At 45.2% G+C, this 20,829-nt stretch overlaps 1 long non-coding RNA gene across 3 annotated transcripts in view; it reads left to right on the forward strand.

Moving 5' to 3' along the window:
* The window catches only part of LOC102163798, a 64,021-nt gene that overhangs the window by 14,330 nt on the left and 28,862 nt on the right, over positions 1 to 20,829 (forward strand). For all 3 annotated transcript variants that reach the window (XR_002340518.1, XR_002340517.1, XR_002340516.1), the window contains exons 3-6: positions 12,087 to 13,598; positions 17,431 to 17,581; positions 18,078 to 18,166; positions 19,947 to 20,019. This is a non-coding gene — a long non-coding RNA (uncharacterized LOC102163798). The remainder of the gene's footprint in view (positions 1 to 12,086; positions 13,599 to 17,430; positions 17,582 to 18,077; positions 18,167 to 19,946; positions 20,020 to 20,829) is intronic.

Raw genomic sequence — 20,829 nt, forward strand, 5'->3', positions numbered from 1 at the left:
GCAAATGGTGAGGCCAGCTCTCCTGGATGGCAGGCAGCCTCAGGTCTGGCACGCGTGTGTGGGGTGGAGGAGGGGGGATGCACTGGGAAGCACAGCTTTCTGATAGCTGGCGGGCAAGTGAGCTCGCTGTGGTGTGGGGAGTATTCTACGATGGCCCACCCCTTCTCCTCTCCCCTCCCCAACACTGGCGTCTTGTCTCTCCTGCAGATCCAGCTCTTCTCCCAGGTTCCCTCTGATGTGGCTTTCTACTCCCCAGCCCTTAGCGTATTGCTCCCTTCACCTTTCTAGTCTCCCAGGCAGGCTCTGCCCCACCAACCTGACAACTATTCCTAGTCCCCCAGGCAGTCTCCGCACCGCCCACCCCAGCCTGCTCCGCTTCTGGGGGACTAAGCTCCTGGAGCCGAGGGCTCAGTTCCAGCCCCCACCCAAACGTCTCAGTTTTTGGTGACTGTGCCAGTAGCTCAAATGATCTGTTCAGTTCTCACTCTGTTCAAATCTCAGACTTACTGCTGTGCTGTTCTCTGCCTCTGGAGATCCCTCCAATTCGGTTGATCCTTCCATTGAGTAGGTGACTTTCCAGGGTGTGGGATCCCTTTCTCCCCTGCAGTTCCCTTTCGGGAGCGCCCGTCCAGCCCCGATTCCCCTTCTCTCACTCTCCTCTTTTCTCTTGTTTTACCCAGTTATGTCACGAGATTCTTGGAGTTTGGGTTCTTCTGCCAGCGATTAATTGCTGTTCTGTGGGAGTCGTTTAACCTGTAGATGTGGGGGGGTTTGTTGTGTTTGTGGGGGAGATTGAGTGTGTCCCCCCAGCTTCTGCCCACTCCTCAACTGATAAAAAAGGAATGAGAGGAATGGTGACTTAACCTAAGGAAAGAAAAGGACAAAGATGGCAGAAGCTGGGGGGACACACTATATAAACAAAGCCTGTGGGGAATGCGCTTTTCCATAATAAAACAAGACCTGTGGAACCCTTAAGCCACAAATGTTAATCAATATCCATATCAGAAGAATGTATCACAGCCCATGCTCCTGCACTAACTACCTGAGTTAGTATTCTGTCTCAGTGCTACCATTTATAAAGGGAGCACTGCTAAGAGTTGTATCTATATTATGTCATTAAATCCTCAAAACAACTAAATGAGATAGTTATTACTGTTATTTCCATTTCATAGACACTAAAGCACAAAGAGGTTATGTATCCCAAACCAGACAAGTATTAGCAGAGGAGCCAAGATTTAAACCCAGACATTGTAGTAGATCTTCAAAGTAGATTAGACTGCTGCCTTTAGAATCCATGGAGCTTGCAAAACTGTTCACACCTCCCTGCTACTCATCCAACTCCATCTACAGACAGTTCTTTCTCCTGCTTTTGCTCCCTGTCAGGCCTCACCCATTCATGATCCTGACACAGCTTTGAGGAGCTCAAGTTTAGAGGATCCCCAGGTATTGTCTTTATGTAAATAGTCCCATGAGGATTCGGAAGTTGTCTGGCCTGAGGCAGAAATAAAGGTTGTGATGGAGGAAGCTCTCGAAGGCCCCTGGCTGTGGGTTGTTGGTGAGCTTCTTCCTTGCCTTGGTAGGTTCTCACAAAATCTCCCCATTGTTTTTGACCATGATCTTTTTTTTTCCTTTCCAGGAGAGGCTGTGTTTCTTTTTCTTTTCTTTTCTTTCTTTTTTTTTTTTTTGCTTTTTAAGGCCGCACCTACGACATATGGAGGTTCCCAGGCTAGTGGGGTCAAATCAGAGCTACAGCTGCTGGGCCTAGGCCACAGCCGCAGCAACGCTAGATTCGAGCCTTGCCTGCGACCTGCACCACAGCTCAGGGCAACGCAGATCCTTAACCCACTGAGCAAGGCCAGGGATTGAACCCGCAACCTCATGGTTTCTAGTCAGATTCATTTCTGCTGTGCCACGACGAGAACTCCAAGGCTGTGTTTCTTATTTTTTTCTTTAGTTACTCAGTCTCCCTTGCCCCTACTTTTCTCTTTACTGCTCTTACAGCTTAGCTTTATGTATTTTTCTGTGGTTTATAATCTTTATTTCATCTTCAAAATTCCTCAAGGGCTTCTAAAGGCTTTTTATGGTTCTTCTGTCCTCTCAGGATGCAGTGAAAGGCATATTTCACTCAGGTGGATCCAGCGTTGTGTTTGGAAAAGAAACAATCCCTTCTGAGAGTGTGTAACCAAAAGAAAAAAAAAAGTAAAAATTTTGGTTTAGAAAAGAAATATATGTTCATTGTAGAAAAATTAGAAACTGTAAGTAAAATAGATTTTTAAAATACCCAAATTCTTCCCCCCTGAGATCACTGCTTTTAGTTAATGTGTTAATATTTTGATGTATTTCTTGCCAGTCCCTTAAATACATTTTAACATTGTTGCGATTTTACAATATGTGAAATTTAGTATCTTGCTTTTTGCTTAATAGTATAATGTAAACATTTTTTTTCCAAATCCATGAAAATTATGAGAAGGGTGCCTGCCAGAGCACACTAAGAATCATGGGTCTCTAAAAATATCCCCCCCAAAATATGGAGACTATGGTCAGCTCATTTGGAAGGCAATGTACATTACACGGCCCCATCTTGGACATGCATGTTAGTTTATTTAAATATTTGAACTGCCATGCAGTAAAGAAACCTGTTTAATTTACCCAGCATTTCTCAAAGACATTTGAACACCCATCCCATTTTTGAAGGAACCACTACTTTTTTAAAGTCCCACAAAACTAGTATTCTGAGGGGCCAGTGGTTTAAATTGGCCTGGTGAGGGTCTTGAGGATTTCAACTTCTCACTTGAAATCAGTCAGTGTTACAGATCTAGGCTTCGCAGCTCTAAAAACAAGAAATTTTCATTCAATTCCACAGAAAAAGCTAGTTGAAGTTAAAAGAAGGGGTGCAAGGATCTATGATTTTCCAGATTCAATCCAAATTCCTAAAGAAGAAAAAATAAACTGGTGTTTGTTTTTGACAGTCGACACTGCCAGGGCTCTCATTTCATTCCCATCACACTCCTGTTACGTTCATATCGTTGTGCCCATTTTGCAGGTGAGGAAACTGAGGTAGAGAGTGTGTGAGGGACTGATTTAAGGCACAGGACTGCTGTCTGAGAACATTCTCTCCACAGCAATTATATTTGGTTTTCTCAGTCTCTTCTCCCAGCAGCCAGCATGGAACATAATAGCTTTCAGTGTGGAATTAACGCCGGTGGTCTGGAACTAAAGGTTTCACCCTAAAACCATTAGCCAACTTCTCATTCAATTTTGTCCCAACGCAGGATTCATCATTTTCATTTGCATCCTCCAGCAGCATCTTTCTCTGAATGCATCTGGTATTCGTGCATATTTGGATCATGAACTAAATCTCTCTTTCTGTCTCATACATTAAAATCACTTCACTTAATGTATCCAATTTCAGCCGTGTTATTTGTTACATTAGAAGATGTTAGGAATGCAAAGTTGGGAATCCATTTTGAGATAGAATACTGAGTAGCAGATCACAGACCATTTTCCCTTTAAAGGAGAGGACGTGGAAATAGAGTTGGCACGCTTCGTGGGTTTCATTAAGGGAAAGATGAAGAAATGGAAACGGAAACTAGAATTTATTAAAATATCCCAAGTCAAATGTTTTATGTATGTTGTCCTATTTAATCTTTAAAGACAGTTACCATTATAACCATTGTACAGATGGGGAAACCACGCATCACCAAAGATACTACTAGTCAGGTCCATGCGTTTAGAGAGGAGTCAATCCAAGACCTGCAAGAAGATCTTCCTTCCTTTAAAGGCATATGGTGGCCGGCATATCTGTCTACCACTCTCAAGAGAAATGACCCCAGATACAGGCCCTGGCCAAGGGAAGTTTGCTCTATGTGGGCTGCTAAAGGCAAGGTCAAGATGAGAATATAACTGTTGCCCATATTGGTCCTGGTTTATTCTGTTATTCTGGCATAATTATTAATAACATCTCCTTCATTCTCAAAATTGTCTTTGCTTAAAAGGATAGATCGTAAGGTGGAATAAATGGGTCCACCTCTCAAGAGTAAAAATCTGGAGTTTCCGTTGTAGCTCATCAGCAGTGAATCCAACTAGTGTCCGTGAGGAGGATGTGGGTTCCAACCCTGGCTCCGCTCGGTGGGTTAAGGATCCAGCGTTGCCCTGAGCTGTGGTGTAGGTCATAGACTTGGCTCTGATCTGGCATCGCTGTGGTGTAGGCCGGCAGCTGCAGCCCTGATTTGACCTCTAGCCCAAGAACTTCCCTATGCCACAAGTGCAGACCTAAAAAGCAAAAAACAAAACAAAGCAAAATGAAAAAAAGAGTAGACCTCTAAGGGAGAGTGCAGCTACCATTCCAGAAAGAAAAAAGAGGCCGTGGTTATTTTACAGCTTCATTACTTGCCCAAGAATGCTAGTCTCATCACCCTTTACCTATCCCTTAGACTAAGCAACAGCTCACTTGAGATGAAAATAATAAGTGAATTTGTTTTCAGGAACAGGAAAGCAAAGAAAAGGCTGGGGAAGCAATATTTTCATCGTATCCCAACTGCAAGGAGAGAGGAGCAACCGATGTGGGTAAGAGGGAGTCAGGCCGAAGCCTGGGGAGAGTGGCAGACTAACTTGGGCCTGAGAAGGAAACCGAAGCTGAGTTGGAGAAACTCAGTACAGAGCCCCTAGCCCTAACCCTGGAGCACTGGAAGCCGTCGGCAGAGAGGCAAGGTGGGGATGCTGATACAGGGTCCAGGACAGAGCTGTGAGCAGGGTTGGAGGCACCAGGCAAGCATCCAGAGAGGGCCAGCATCAGAGGAGGATCAGCAGACCTGAGGCCTGAGATGCTTACAAGCCCCTGAGTGCAGCATGGGACTGGACCGTGGAGCCCTAATGAAGTCCCCGGATTGGAAACAAGTGCCAGGGGCATGAAAAAGCATGGGAAGAGTGGCAGTCAAATCTCAAAGTCCCAAACATCAGTGCAGGGGACCCATGCCATAATGGAAAGGAGGGGAGAAAGTCAGAAGGAGCTGGTTCCTAACTGTCAGCTCTATAACTGAATTTCAGATTTCAAGAAAGACTAGAACTAAAGGTTTTTTGTTTTTGTTTTTTTGCTTGCTTTTGTCGTTATTTGTTTGATGCCTTAATGAAGAACACAATGTTTAGCTGTTCCACATATTAAACTTCTATTTAGTTTGGCTCATCCCCCCACCTTTGGCACCTATTAATGGACCCAAAATATAAGGTAACTCATAAAATAACTGAGCTGCAAATCATCACCTTTTCTTCTGTGTCAGGGAACAAGTATCCATGTGGCAGGAACTGTGGTTATTAGAGCTGTTTTTATAGCCAGGGATCGGCCAGGTTATGACAGGGTTTACTGTAGGAGATAAGTCTCAGGTTGTCCTCTCTGCCTCTCAGGATAGGTACAACTTACCCAGACCAATACATTCTAGACTATAATCTCTGTTCCCCTAGCCCTTGAGAGACATGAATAGTCATAGGAGATGCACTCATAAACTCTGAAAAGAGACAAACTCTATCTTGAATAAAGTGGTGTTCTAGCAACTCACCACCCCCAATCAAGTATACTTGCAATGTTTTAATGTATCGGAGACAAATTGCAAGCCCCCTGGCAGAGGGTGGATTCTACAAGCTGTGGAAGTCAGCATTAAATATGTTAATTTCGAGTGTTCATGGATGTGCTGTTTAGAGAGGAGACGCAATAGGGATCTTAAGCTAAGGAAGACAGAAAGGGGTCATTGTAAGATGCAATCCCACTGAACTGATAATAGCAGTTTGATGCTTGGTGTTGAGGAGGATTCTGAGGCTTACCAGGAAAAAGTTGCTCTGTTCGCCACATCCACCATTTGTACTAGAACTGAGAGCAGTGCCATGGCGTCAGTGTCATAGGATGCCACACTAGCCAATTCGTGAGTCTTTGACTCTTCATAGCTGTCTGCATTGGTAAGACTAGCCCAGTGAGGATCTGTTCATGTAGGAGAAAGAGGAAGTTTGGGAGAAACACAGTTTGGCCACCGTCCTTCCAAAAAAATTCCCTACCTTTTTGGAGAACAGGAAGCTGAAGTAATGTCCCAGGGAATGATGCTGAACTAATGGAAAGTGCCATGTGCAAATATTAACAAGGGGCTGATGCCCAAGACAGACAAGAGGGAAGATGGGTATGGCCCCAAACTGTGTCATTCAGATTGGCCTCCAGCTTGGTTCCCACTGCATGAGTCCACAGAAGAGAGAACTCTAATGGGAAGAATAACTAAAGACGCATTGGACATGAAAGGGCACAGGTGGGACGGCTTCATGATTCCAGAAGAGTATGACACGCTGGGGAAGGGGAGAGTCTTCCCATTCTCTTGGTGTGGGGCCTGTTGGAATAGAAAGGAGCCCCCTGAGACTTCCAGAACAGAGTGGAGACGTATGCTCAGCAGCAGGAATGCTTGGTACCCAGACCTGTCGAGGCATTGGCAGATGGTCACCATGGCAACGCAGGAGGGCACCCAGGAGGAAGATTACAGTGAGTGAGACACCCTAGGAAGTTGCTCTTGAGCCTGGGGCATGGGGCCCACTTTCCAGGATTTTCCAGAGGGAGCAAGTCACGGCATTGGCATCTGTGACTCCCACTGGTGATTTTGTGTCCCAGGGCCAATGACCCAGAAATCTTTCCTTCCCAGCACCTCTGTCACCACAGCCCTGGTGGAGCATCCATGAGTTTTCTGTCCTATCTAGTGCTCCAAGGCCAGCCTCAGCCCAGTTTTCCATTCTCCCCCCTAGCTTTCTAGTAGGGCCTCTCATGGCTTTCTATTTCTTCCTTTCCCCAAAACCCTAGCCTGAGGTGCCTGACCAAGGGAGCCAGTATGTCCCTCTTAAACTAGTGGGAGGAAGGAAAATAATTTACAGAGCCGATTAGGAGCGAAGCAAATGATTCTGTGGAAACATTTAATTCATTCTTGGCAAGCCATGCCATCATTTTGGAAAAACAGAGCCGCTGTGCGATCATCCAGCAACGAGAGCCATGCTTTGCTCGTCTCCTCCGGAAGCCTATTCACTGGGCCATGGAAAAAAGAAAAAGAAAAAAGAATTAAAGAAAGGTAGCACTGACACTCTCCCCAGCAATCTTCCATTAATGACAACAGAGTGTGAGTAACTATTGTTAGCAGGACCAGTGCAGTGGGGAGAAAGCTGGTTCAAGATCATTGGCCTGGATAAGCGATCAGACTCTGGTCAGGCAGCGTGCACCATACCCCAGGCCTGGGGGTCTCACTGGCTCCAGCCTGGCCTGGGGGAAATCTGAGCTTGGCCCATTTCAGATCCATCCCTGGGGCTCTTTCTTCCTGCGCATGAAAGTGATCTTAGCTCCAAAAGGACCACTGATAACTGTGAGACCTCACCTCCTCACTTGCCACTAAGAGGAAGTGGAATTGGTTTACTCACCACTCACAATTCTGTTTCATTCAGAAGAGAATTGTCTGATGTTTGAAATATTTCCAAAGGTTTCCTTGGACCTAGGTGTCTGCATCCAGTCAAAGGCGTTCCGTCGCTTTAACAGAATCAGCAGATTCACAGCCTGAGGCTCCCCCTCCCATCTCCTCACTTCCCAGGGCCAGTCCTCCAGCACTAAAACGGAAGGAAGCTGGCATGTGACGTGCAACATATATACCTTCCCTGGTTTGTCCCCCGCATGACCTTGGCATTGCCACTGCTACTATGGCTGGATGGCTTCACCTGACAAAGGAGGAGCAACTGGTACAAGGTCAGGCAGGCTGGGAGTGGCAGAACTGGTGACACTGCCCCAGACCCTAGCCATGTTCAGCTAGCCTTGAATGGGACCACCAGCCCTCTCCAGCTCACTCTCCATTACCTAGCCTCCCGATTACTCAGTGGCTTCTGCTACTGGTCCTCCTGGACTCCTGCCCTCCGCCTGTCCCCCTGTTCTGGGAACAGACATGCAGGATGCACGTTTGCCCTGGTTCTGAGAGTTGCCAATGCAGAGGTGAGGATGAAGAGAAATCAGGAGCTTCTGTAGGCAAGCCCCGAGGGCCAGAATATAAGTGAGCAACATAAACGATGCAATATTGGCATAAATCACTTTAGGAGAAAGACGTCTCCTTCATTTTGTTCTTTCTTCTTTTACTGCACTCACAGTTTTGAGCCTGTGTGGTATCTGTCAAGATCTGGGAAAGAAATGAGAATACAAAAATGAAGAGACATTTCCGTAGGCTTGGGTCTAGAAGGAGAGGCGCACTGCCTAGCCCTAGGCTAAGTTCTCTCCCTTCCTCTGTGTCACAGTCCCCAGAGACCAGGAGTCCCCCACCTCCATCTCCTCCTTACCCTGGAGCAGCCGCCACCCCGTTTATTCCTGGAGGTCCTCTCTGGGCTTTGGCACCCAACAGCAGCCTCAGCCATGCCCACCTAGAGCCCCAAAGGCCAAGGTGTGGGTGTTATTCCTGATTTGACAGGAAAACAGCTGGGAAAGAAAAGCTGTATGAAAACAGGGATAAAGGAAGGCTGTTTAACTGTAATTTTCTTTGTCTTGGTCACTGACTGGTGTTTTCTGGCTTCTCTTCTGATAGCCCCTGGACATCCCGCTGGATGTTTTTCTTCCAGGCAGCTTTGATTTCTGACTTATTACCGCATCCTACCTGGGTCCCCACCTCCTGAAGGCTACACCTCCTTTCCTGAGCTGTAGGCATGTAACCCCTGTGCTCAATCCAGACGGCCAGCACCCCCGCCCCGGTCAGATTCTTATTTATAAGTAAAGGAAGAGCATGGGTGAAGATTTGTTGAGGGCAGAAGAGAGGCTTCAACCATCAAAGAGTAGAGGGAGGGCGAGGAGAAGATGGGAGAGAGACAGAGGGAGAGAGGGGGAGGTTATGAGGAGAAGGCAGCCAAAGAGAAAAGTGAGAGGCGCCCAAAGAAAGCCCTGTAATTTGGCCATTTTGCCGGGAGCCAGTCCTGGCTGCCTCCTTGCTTCCTTTTCTATAAAAGGTGTGGAAAGTGCTATCTGCTCCCTTTGATTTCCTGTGAGATTGAGCTAATGAAAGTAGAGGAAGGAGAGGGGAAGGAGGGAGGGAGGAAGCCAGAAAGACAGAGACCCTTTCTAATGAAGCCTGGAGGATGGAACACTCGCCATAAATTAGTTTCCATCAAAACAGCTTCGTGTGTGAACGATAATGTTTCCTCATTAGTGGTTTTTTGTCCGTGGTAATTAAGCCTCCACATTCGATTGCGGATAAATTTCCCTAACTTCACATCATCCATGCAGTTCAGTAGAGGTGGGAGAACGGAGAGGGGAGATGGAAGAGGACTTGAATCAAACCCACTTTATTTTCTGCGGAGGCTGAAATGGTAACAGTAGAATTTATTGAGGGCTACAGCAGGCAGAAACACAGTCTGTGCAGAGCCAGCTGCCTCCAAACTTGCCTGTTCTGGGAGGGACTTGAATTTTCAAATAAAAAAGTGTAAGCCCCAAGCGCCAGGGGAAGTTCAGTGACGCCTTCATCCCACACCACATACACAATCACATCAGAAGGATTTCTGAGAATTCCCCAGAGGGGGGTGGCTCCCTCAGGGCCTGCTTGCTGGGGTTCCCAGCTCTGGCTAACTCTCAGCATCTCCTCACTGTCTCACCTTCCGCAGCTGCTGTGCTCACTCGGCTGGACTGATTAGTCCCAGGGGTAGCCTCTTCCTCTTTAGTTCACCCACCCTTGTGCATTCCACAACTTTATGAAGGTTTGAAGATAATACCAGCTCAGCCACAAAATATTTCTTCCTGTTCGCATCCTACCCGGGGCACTGGCCTCGCATCATATTTTTATACTCCTTCTTCTTAGGACTCACTGGATTACCTTACCTTCCAGGGCAAAACTTAAAATTTCTATGTATGATGTTTTAATGTGGAATAAATTTCCTTTAAGAAGTTTTCCTAAAAAAAGAAAAGAAAATGAAAAGAAATCATTTTCTAAGGATAAAAATCTAAGAAATAAAAAACTCTGCCTTAAAGGGCAAAACGGCAATGACAACAACAAAACAGTCATTTTTTCCCTTTATTAGTGTCCACTTTTCCTCTCTATTCTTAGTTTATAGTCATTAGTTTATACGATGTTTTCACGATTCTTTCAGAGGTTATCCTAGAAATTTCAACATGCATGCTTAACTAAGTCTAATAGAAATTTTTACTTTATAGGTTTCCCAGAAACCCTTTCACTGCGTTTACCTCTCTTCTCATCTTTTGTATATTATTGTCTTTATGCATTTTCGTTCACTGTGTGTGTAGAATAAGATATTGTGATATTGTTTTTTACAGTCGGTATTTTTCACCTACGTATTTACTCTTCCTATTGTTTTTCCATTCCTTTCTCCGTTTTCATGCATCTCCCCTAGGATCATTTTCCTGTCTGAAGAATTTCCTTTTGTGCATGTTTTCTGACGAGAAAATACCTCAGATTTTGTTCTTCTGAAAACACATTTCCATAAATACATTTTGGCTTCATGTATAAGGATACTTTTGCTGTGCATAGACTTCTAGGTTGGCATTTATTTTCTTTCAGTAAAGTATGAAAGCCCTAGAATCCACTGGCTTTTGTATTTCCTTGTTTCCATGGAGAAGTCAGCTGTTAGTCTTATCGTTGTCTCTTTAAAAGCAATGTGTTTACTTTTTTAAAATTTTTTGGTCATTGGCTTTTACACACTTGATAATGAAATACCTAGGTCTAGGTATATTTTTTAAAACAATCTGCTCAGAATTTACTAATGCTTCTTAGGTCTATAAGTTAACGTCTTTCACCAGTTTAAGAAAATCTCAACCATTAACTTTTCAAATATTGTTCATACGTCATTGTCTCTTTACTCTCCTACAAGCACACCAGTCACTTGTATGTTGGGAGTCTTGGCTCCGTCTCCCATGACTCTGATGTTATTCTCTTCATTCCTCATTATCTTCTTTTTAATTTTGTCATCCATCTTCCTGATTCTCTGAGCCAGTCTGGATGCCCAGCATTGTTTCCTTGCCAGAATCAGTCAAATGGCCACAGGAAAAAAAAGACAGGAACAGACTCTTCAGCTCCCTTCTCTGTGGTTCTGATCTCTCCAGTCTTAGCCCTTTAAGTCCTCATTGCTTCAGCAGATCCCCATTGCCTTTACACCAATTATTCTTATATGTTTTAACCTGATTTTTCATTTGTTCTTCAAAGAAAACTTGGACGGCCCTTCAAAATTCCATCTTACTGAGAAGCAAAATTCCAGTCATTTATTTTTAGTATCACTTTATTTTTCTTCCTGGTGTATCCATGTCACCTGAGTTTTTCCAAATTATTGAGCATATTAGGAAGTCCCATCTATTTATTATCCAAATAATAATATGAGAAACCAGGCTACTTATCTGAAGGAATTCTGGCCTATTTTTGAATAAGGATTTTCACAAGCAATAGAGACTATGGAAATTTTTGCCTGAACAAAGAAACTCTAAAATCTTGAGATGATAATTTTCTTAAAAGCTTCAAAAAATCAAATTCTTAGGCAAAGATCTAGCTCACAGTACTAGAGCCTCCCTCTTCTTTATACACCCACAGCTCTCTGCCCTACTTCAGTCATTTCTGCACGTTGAAATTTTTGCTAAAGAAAGGGAAGAATCCAGCATTGATAAGGAAAGGAGGATTTGCCATGAGGAATTTATCTTCTCCTTTTACAGCCAACCTTAAGGATTATAGCAAGTTCCCTTTATACCCCCCTTATGTTTTAGGGCCACACCCGCAGCATATGAGGGTTCCCAGGCTAGGGGTCGAATCGGAGCTGTAGCCGCTGGCCTACACCACAGCCATAGCAACACCATATCTGAGCCATGTCTGCGACCTACACCACAGCTCACGGCAACACCAGACCCTTAACCCACTGAACAAGACCAGGGCTCAAACCTGCATCCTCATGATACTAGTCAGATTCGTTTCTGCTGTGCCATGATGGGAACTCCCCTTTATACCCATTTAAAGATGAAAAAATTGAGATTCAGAGAGGTCAAGTCATTTGTCCAAGATTATATAACTGGTAAATGGTGAAACTAATGAATGGTCTAATACTGACACTTTATATCCTAGAAAACACATGGGAATCCAGATAAAGTAACACAGTATCATATCTGGACTGGTTTCCTGGTTGCTGAGCATAGCATCATAGACCAGAAATGTAGAGATGCCCTAAGAGATCCTGTTCCCTGTGAGAGAAAGAGTAGCCTCCACAGATGTCAGCTTAGTCATTGCATTTTATGTAGTTCCTGCACCTGGAGATTCCTGCAACCTCTTACTGGCTCTGACGTGAGTAATTCTTTTAGTTAAGCGCTATTAACCAATGCCCTGCTTCCTGTGTAGATACGTCCAGACATGGCTCCCAATCATCCCTGACCCTTTTGAAATACCTTTTCCTGGGCATAGGCTAGATCTTAGTGATTTGCTTCTACTGTATAGAATACAGAGAATTTGATGGCAAAGGCCCACTGGGAAGCATAGACATTTATGCTCACCAGGTGGAAGTAGATGCCCAGCTTTCCTACTGGGGGTGAGGAGGTGCCAGAGAAAACTAGGTTGAGAACTGGGATTTTGCTGCCCACCTGGTGGTAATAGGGAGCTCCCACCAGTGTCAGTGGAGGCCATGTGGGGAGCACCCTTTCCCAGCCTGGATGGTGCCAGCAAAGGTCTAGTGGGAAGCGTTAACAGCTCCTCCTGCCAGCAGTAGTAATAAAGTGCCCCTTCCCCCACCCCAGGCTGAACAGAGAACCTGCAGTTCCCCCACGTCCAGTAACAAGGTGCCCTCCCACCCCCCTGCCTGTACAGTGTCAGAGGGAGCCCGCTGTTACAGACTGATTTCTCTCCCTTAATTCACATATCGAAGCCGTAACCCCCTAGGCCGAAAGCTACGTTTCCTCTATTTGTCTCTGATTCTTGTGACTCAGTGACAGCTAGGGTAGAGATAGGGAAGTGGCAGGGACATACGGCCAAAGCCACAAAAGTCCTTTTTTTACATATCTGGCGCTGTTTGTAGTATGCTCTCGGCTATAGAAGGCTCTCTAGTGTAACTGGTATCCAAATTCTAGCCCTGTCTCTTGCAGCACATGAACGGATTTGGTAGAGAACCAACACCCAACCGCATCCTAACAAGGACTCTGCGCTGCACAGCTTCCTGGCTGACTTCTCACTGGGTCCCTCAGCTCCTGCCCTGAGGTCTACAGCCCTGCAGGCCCCATGCCCTGGGTCCCACCCTCTGGATTTGAGAGCAGGGCTATTTCACTGTAAAGTATAGCCTCTTTCTCCTGCAGTGAGGAAGGCAGAGCGTGTCTCTGAGGTCCTCCGTTAAGCTCACTTCTCCCTTGCCTTGCCAGCATGTGTGTTCCTCTGTCCCACTGGTCCGGAACTTCCTACTTGTTTTTCAAAACCCCATTGTAAGGGCCTGGGTTCCTTAACCGTCTTCATGTTCCATGGCGATGACTGAAGCTGGCATAATCCTCTTTACCTGCTCCTCCCTCAGGCAATAAGCAGGTTGCTTGGACCCAGAAGAATAGCTACTTTCTGTGGCCACACTGTGAGGGAAGGCTTCCAGGTGGCTGGGGAAATTAGGTAAGTCAAATGGACTTTTCAATTCCTGGCTCTGCCATTTACTGGCTGCATATTTTTGGGTGAGTCACTCTGTCTTTCTAACCCGCAGTGAGCTTATCTGGAAGGAGGGAGAGCTCTATCAAATGGGTGATGCACCACATAGCATGACCCAAATCATGCTGATATGCTATCAGAGTTTTCCAGATCGCAGTCTTAGGTTCACAGCCATTGAAGTAAAAATGTTCTCTGCCAAACAAAAAACGTGATGTATTCCTGTATCTGGAGTTTTTAGTTTACTCCGATAGGGACTTTTGGCTTCTCTGCAATTTTCCTGGCATAGGCCTTTCACAGAAAACGCAATGGAGACAACGCCCAGGGCACCTAGGGATTCCTGTCTATCTGCCCCCTAATTAAATATTCTTGCATCTGGCTCCATCTGAGTGAGGATTTTGTCCTTCTATGATCTCTGTCTACATTTAAATATGTTTCTGTTTTAAACAGCCTCAGACCTGTGGGAGTTTGTTCTAAACGAAGTGAGTGATAAACTCCCCCATATCATATATATATATATATATTTTTTTTAAACTTCATATATATAAAGTTTAAAAAAAAAAATCAGGCACTCAGCCTGCCGGAATTTATCCCTTGGAAATGACAATAGGCTGCCTCAGACTTTCAAACATCTAATTTGTAAGTGATCTATTTTTATAAAGGACGAGGAGGGATAGTGGGGGGAGGTATACGAGCTCATTAAAATTGTCATGACGATTTAATGAGGATGGATTGTCTTCATTTTGCAGTCGATGAAACAGGGGTTCAGAAAGATTAAACAACTTCTTCAAGGTCACACTACATGTTAATAAGGAGCCAGGAATGTAAAGCTAGTTTTCTCTAACTGAAAATTCCCTGCCTTGGGTGCCGGATACAGACACCTTACCGAATCACCAGGAATAGGTAGGGGTGCTTTGAGTAGAAGGAAAAAGCAAAACAAAACCCAAAGATTCTTCCAGAGAAAAAGGCTGGTCAGCTAAAGAAGAGCAAATGGGCTTCAGATGGTCCCTCCCACCTCCACCCAACCCTAATTTCAAGTTCCCCCCGTTGCATGTATGATTTGGAGTAAGCCTGAGAGGTGTCCTCAGGTGCAGCTCCAGGCTCTTCCTCAATATCCCAAGTCAGGGAAGGTCGCCCATGGAGGACCCGTGGTGCAGCTGTGGGTAGACAGCAGAGCTCTAGTCTGGGCTTTGGTTTTAATGGTCATGGAGAGAGAATTTCAGATTTCAGGATTTTTCTAGTTCTTATTTCATGTGATGGTCCCTGTAACCCTGTGAAATTGACAGAACACAGAGGATACACTCATGTTTTAATTTATTCTTTCTTATGTTTAACCAGTGTATATTGTATATTGAGTACCTCCTTCAGACTAAGAACTTTTTTTTTTTTTTTTTAAAGGGCCACAGTGTGGTATGTGGAAGTTCCCAGGCTAAGTGTTGAATCATCGGAGCTGCAGCTGCCAGCCACAGCCACAGCAATGACAGATACGAGCTGTGTCTGTGACCTACACTTTAGCTCACAGCCATGCCAGATCCTTAACCCACTGAGCGGGCCAGGGATCAAACCCTCATCTTCATGGATACTGATTGGCTTTGTTACCACTAAGCCACAATGGGAACTCCCGGGCTAAGAACTTTCAAAGGAATATATATTTATGTCAATTAACCCAAATTATGTGCCATACAAACAGTTAAAAACTGAAGCTCGGTGAGCGTAGAGCAGTTGCTCACATAAATACGAAGTTGTAGAGCAAGGACTAGAATCCTGATGAATCGGGTTTCCAGTACGTGGTCCTTCCCACTAGGTCAGGGATTGGTAAACGCTTCCTATAAAGATGCAGATGGTAAATATTTTAGTTATGGTGGCCATACTGTCTCTGTCACAAATACTCAATTCTGTGCTCGTGGTGTGAATATGGTCCTAGACAAATTCATAAGGAGTGAACATGGCTGTGTTTCAACACAACGTTATCTGCAAAAAATATCAGTGGGCCAGCTTTGGCCCGTGAACCATTTATGCCCACTGCCGTAGGCCACTACCTTGGTTCACTCAGTATCTCCATACCTAGCCAGGTCCTTACATTTCTCACCAGTTTCTTCCCCAACCCAACACCAAGCCATCTACTTGCCTTTCCTCCTTCCCTTCTTGAGAAGCTGAAATCTAAAATTAGTACTCTGGGAGTGCCCTGGTGTCCTAGCAGTTAAGGACTCCGCATTGTCACTGCTATGGCTCACATTTAATCCCTGGCCTGGGAACTTCTGCATGCCGTGGAATAAATAAAATTAAATTAAATTAAAGTAGTACTCTGATGACAATTTTACCTCTGTCCTCTCTTGGGGTGAAGTGATTCCAGGCATGGAGAAGCAGGTAGGTCGATCCCAAAGAAGACACTGCATATTTGAGTCAGAGAAGGCTTGTGGTGGAGCTCTCCAGAAGGCTCTCATTGACATCATGCCTCCATGGTCAGATTCTTGGAGGGCAGGAGGAAGAGTCGCAGGCACTGAGATTCCCCTCAATGATGTTGAGGATCTTGGTAAAGATACTCAGATTTCAGGTGGTCATGACTCGAATCTTCCTCTTGACCATGCTGCCATCTTGACCCCAGCACCACACAACAGGAAAAATGAAGAACACAATAGATGAAGAGTGCAGCATCCTTCAGGATACACCCCAGGTTCCAGAACCTTCTACCCTTCCACAGTCACCTTCCCTGGATGTGCACAAAAGGGAGTATCTGATTAGATTGGTCTGCCACTCATCCCGCTGGAGGATCCTTGTTGAGTGCAATTCTGTCTGTAGTGAGTCAGCAGCTGTTCTGGGGCACCAGAGTTAATGTCAATAAACAAAATGCCTGCTTTCATGAACTAACATCTAATTAAGACAAACGCAAAGGAATAAATCTATAATATTTTAGACAGGGAGACAAATAGGAACGGGGAGTGGATTGTTGCAGGGAAAGGTACTGTCATAGAGAAATGATAGAACAAAAACTTTTTGACAAGGTAATGTTTATGCAGAGACTTCAATGAGGTGAGAGAGTGAAATATACAAATATGGGAAGGAATAGCATTCTGGGAAGAGTGAACAGCAAATGCACAAGCCTGGAAGTGGGAACATTTCTGGAAGTTGGAAACTGCAAAGAGGCTGATGGAGACCGGAGTGTCTGGAACAGTGAGAGAAGAGTAGAGAAGTACAAGATGAATTCAGAAATGGAGAAAAGAGTCAGAACATACAGGCTTTTGTAGGTGCTAGAAAGGATTTAGGATTTTGTTTTGAAATGAGTTGTCATTGGGTTTAAAAGGGGGCAGGGCATGCTATGATAAGAGTTTTTAAAGGTTTGCCCTGGGAGTTCTTGCTGTGGCCCAGTGGGTTAAGGACCTGGCATTGTTACTGCTGTGGCTTGGGTAGCTGCTGTGAAGCAGGTTTGATCCCTGGCCTGGGAACTTATGCATGCCACGGGTGAAGCCAGAAAAAAAAAATTAGAAAGAAAAAAGAAAAAAGTTTACCCTGGCTGCTGCCTGCTATGTATGCTGTGTGGTGGGGGAGAGGGAAGGGAATAGTGGGTGAGGGCTCTATCTGCAAACTATTGCCATAGTCTAGATAAGAGTTGCTGATAGTTTGGACCAGGGCAATGGCTGTGGGGATGGTGAGAGATGGTCAGATTTGGGATGTATTTTAGGAGCAGAGTTGACAGAAATTACTCATGAGTGGAAGGTGAGGTGAAGAGAAAGTAGGGAGGCAGGATACCTCTCAGGTGTTACGCCCTCTCATAACCTCTTCACTCACCTTTTTGTTCCATCAGTTGCTGTGACAACAAGCTGGCGCGGGTGTAGTTTGCTGCACTTTGCAGCTCTTGTCTTCTGCTCCAGGGCACTCAGCTGCCTGGGGGAACCTGGAAATCCAGTAAGTTCACACCTCAGGAGCAACATCGGACAGATGGTGGTTTGGAGCAGGTGGGTAACACGCACACTTATTTAGAGAGTACCTGCTGGACCTTTGGGGATCCCTCAGGAGCCCACAGCAGTGACCATCTCAACCTTAAATCCCTTGTGTCAGAGTTCCCTCTTCCCATTTTACTCTTCTGAGACCCTCAGTTTTCCCTGGGTTCTTCTCCCAAAATAAATTTCCTCCAGGCAAGCCCTCGCCTGAGGCCCTAACCAAGACACATACTCCATGGCACTGAAATGTAGGTGACCAAAGGAGGGGAGGTGCAGATGGGCGGATGGATATTGAGTGCAGCTTAGAGAGGACATAGGAAAGCCTGCGTGGCCCATCAGACTTCCAAGTGGAGACAGCAAAGAGGCAGTTGGATGACTCGAGTCAAAGTCAGAACATGGTGTGCAGAAAAGAGTAGGCTCTTTGGCATCATGGGTCCCTTGTTGAGGTGTGGCGGGTGCCCCACACCCACAGACTCCAGCCATATGAGTCTTCATTTCCCCCTGTTCCCAGAGTGAGTGACTCTTTTCCTGGCCCCAAGGAGCAGCTGAAGAGGATGCAGTGACCAGTGGAAGGACACGCAGCATGTCCTGTATTGTGAGGTCAGCTCTTCCACACTCTCCTCATTTGATTCTAGCTCCAGCGGACCCTGGGTCCTCACAGCAGGCAAGCAGTCACATTCGAATGAACGCTGATTGTTCAAAGTTAACACGGCCCCCTTTGCAGGGGGATGTTGTCTGATGGGAGTTTTCTCTCCGTGAAGATCCCGGCTGAGGTTTCAGGGAAGGAGGAAAGAAGTGAGACGAGAGGCACTGGGGGAGGGGAGACGGTGAGCAGCTATGAGCCCAGCGGCACCTCTGACAACTCCCATCCCCTCCCCCGCCTGAGCTGGGGCTGCCGAGACGAGCGGGGACACGGCTTTTGTTTTCATTTCCATTTAATTTGCCCAAATGAAAACTGCAATTACAGAGCAATTATACGTCCCCATGTGCTTCAGGGATGCTGTCCCTGGCACATTTCCTATCCCTATTTGGAGAATTCACCCATAAAAGCATCAGATTCGTCTGCATTATATGTGGAAATCTGCAGTTTCATCCTTTGTGCTAGGGATAAAAATTCACCCTGGGGTATCAAGTTTAATAAGGCTTAATTAGACCAATTTGCAGTAAGCTGAGGTTTCCACTCCGCATTTTGACAAGCAGCTCGAGCTGGTTCACTAGATTTTTATGTTTGGGAATTTCTGTATCTCAAACAAAAGGTCAGAAGGAACATAAAATTCTAAAAGACTCCTTTAGGCATCCTGAATTGCTGTTGTCATTGGTATGTGTACATGTGTTTGTTGTGTCACGTCTTTGGAATGTTCTCATTGGTTATGAAAGTGTGATCTTGGGTAGCTGAGTAGTCTCTCCATCAGGGGGATTCAACAAAGTTGATTTTACTGAGTTGCACTTTGATGCCCTATCTCTGGAGTTTCATCCAGGTCCCTCAGAAGGAAAAGCCTTACAACATTCATTCTTACGGCCATAGAGAAAGAGCTGAGGCCTTTCTTCATGAGAAGGAGGATGTGGGTCAGGACACAAGAGAAGAGAAAATTGTATACTTTCTTTTTTCGTTGAATTTTTGACATTAGGAATTCTAGATACTTGACTGAAAACTGGAAGCAATATTCTACAACCAAAAAAGGTTTCAAAAGGCGTGTGGCAAACAGAGCCACTCCTCTCTGTTGATCCACGAGGTACTGTTGACACTGCCTCTGCAGCCCTGGGGCAACAGAATGCCCTTCAGCCCTCTAGGGTATGTTCCCTTCTTAGCGGATACAGTGCCTTAAATGCTCACTTTAGAATGAGGCTCCTGGTCAAAGATGCTAAGTGCCAGAAGACTCAAGGTAGAAGCTGAAGATGTGATCCTTAAAACTGATAATGTATAGACCTCAGAATGGCCCAGGTATCTTTTTGACAAAGTGATTCTCGAGGGAGTAGGAATCAGGACAGCTACATCTTTTTAAAAAAGTGCCTGGAAAGGACTGGAACATAAGATGCTGCCGGCAGAGCAGGCCAGTTTGGAATGGGGTCGGGGGAGAGATGGTAGAAAGCAGCATATGACAGCTCCATTTAGGGAGAGGGAGACAGAAGTGAAAGGAAGGGAAAAAACTGAGCGATGATAGAAAGGGGTACGGATAGAAAGGGCTGGCACAGATTAATAGCTGACATGGCAGTTGGTTTTAATTACTGGTGCAAAATCGCAGGAGGCTCCATTATGATCTGTTTCTCTAGTTGAAGAATGACCTCTGGCTCTGCATGCTGTAATCCGATTGTGGGGGTCTTGGGCTGTAAATACTGAGGGTCTGTGGTCTGTAATAGAAGTCTTTCCTCTTTCTGCCAGAAAAGGAGCAGGAGCTGAAAAAGCGAGGCCAGTCTTACAACTCACTGGACTTCTGGCAAGAATCCCTCCCCAGGTAGGTGCACACCCTTGCCTAAGACTGAGGTGGCCTTCCTGGAGCACCTGCTCACACCACATCCAGGATCCAAGCACCAAGTCAGACCAGGCCAACAAAATCCCCAACATCCAGCTGACTCATGCTGTAAGAAGGCTGATTCATCTGGAGGTTTGTCCCTACCCAGCTTTGATGGAGCTCAATAGATGCTTTTAGACTTAGGGACCTTGTTCCCATGTGTCAAAAAGGCACATTCCTGAAGACAATACAGATCAGGCCATAAGTTCATAGGAGAAGAATATCAGAACTGCATTTTATCTCCTTCCATTTGTTTGAAGGCAACGTAGATAAAGCCACATCTGCACAGCTTCTGCCTGATGCAGCCCCTCTTAGGTCGTGCTGCAAAAAATACCTGTGGTTGTATCAGCTGCACCTTTGCTGCTTGCCTCACACCTCTCCCCATCTCTTACCAGGATTCTCCTTTCATTGTAAAAAGGATTGTGTGTTTATGTTTGGAGGAGAAACAAACAAAACTGCATGCGTTGCTGATACGAAGATAAAAAACTGTTGCTATGTAACAAAAATAATATGCATATACATTATTTAGGCAAACATTTCCACTTGCTGTCACAGAACAGACAGCCCAAATGAAAGAGCCATATGAACAAGAAATCATGGAACCAATCTCAAGGAAAACAAGTTTTGCTTTGGAAAATTTCTTTCAAAATATATGCACTTGAAATCAATTAAATAATAAAATTGTAACATTCAATAAATGAGGTAGAACTTGAAACCAATAAAATACAAAATTTCCAAAATTTGGAAAAAAAT

This window comes from Sus scrofa, chromosome 18 (genome assembly GCF_000003025.6).
Source record: "Sus scrofa isolate TJ Tabasco breed Duroc chromosome 18, Sscrofa11.1, whole genome shotgun sequence".
NCBI classification, from domain to species: Eukaryota; Metazoa; Chordata; class Mammalia; order Artiodactyla; family Suidae; genus Sus; species Sus scrofa.